Source organism: Etheostoma spectabile, chromosome 13, assembly GCF_008692095.1.
Source record: "Etheostoma spectabile isolate EspeVRDwgs_2016 chromosome 13, UIUC_Espe_1.0, whole genome shotgun sequence".
Lineage (NCBI taxonomy): Eukaryota > Metazoa > Chordata > Actinopteri > Perciformes > Percidae > Etheostoma > Etheostoma spectabile.
This window is the reverse complement of record NC_045745.1, coordinates 14,979,399-14,979,871: the sequence shown is the minus strand read 5'-3', so window position 1 is coordinate 14,979,871 and position 473 is coordinate 14,979,399. Positions and strand designations below refer to the sequence as shown.

Here is a 473-nt window from a genome sequence, read left to right as displayed (position 1 = left end):
ATTGCAGCCAGTGGCACAGGGAACATTTCACGAGTAAAAGGAAAAATGGATTCAATAAAATTTCAGCATATTTTGGATGCTAACTTGATGCTATCTGTGAAAAAACTGAAGTAAAAGGGAGGATGGCTTCTACAAATGGTTAATGATCCTAAACACCTCAAAATCCACGGTGGATTACATCAAGAGGCGTAAACTGAAGGTTTTGCCATGGCCTTCACAATCTCCTGACCTCAACATAATTGAAAATCTATAGATAGACCTTAAAAGAGCAGTGTGTGACAGACAGCCCAGAAATCTCAAAGAACTGGAAGACTTTTGGAAGGAAGAATGGGCAGAGATACCTCAAACAACAATTGAAAGACTCTTGGCTGATTACAAGAAGCGTTTACAAGCTGTGATACTTGCCAAAGAAGGCAGTACAAGGCATTAACTCTGCAGGGTGCCCAAACTTTTGCAGACGCCATTTTTTTGTT

General features: G+C 40.2%; 1 protein-coding gene across 4 annotated transcripts in view; it reads left to right on the top strand.

Moving 5' to 3' along the window:
- Positions 1 to 473, top strand: part of sec24a (SEC24 homolog A, COPII coat complex component) — a 22,726-nt gene that overhangs the window by 12,250 nt on the left and 10,003 nt on the right. The gene's annotated exons all lie outside the window — the stretch shown is intronic.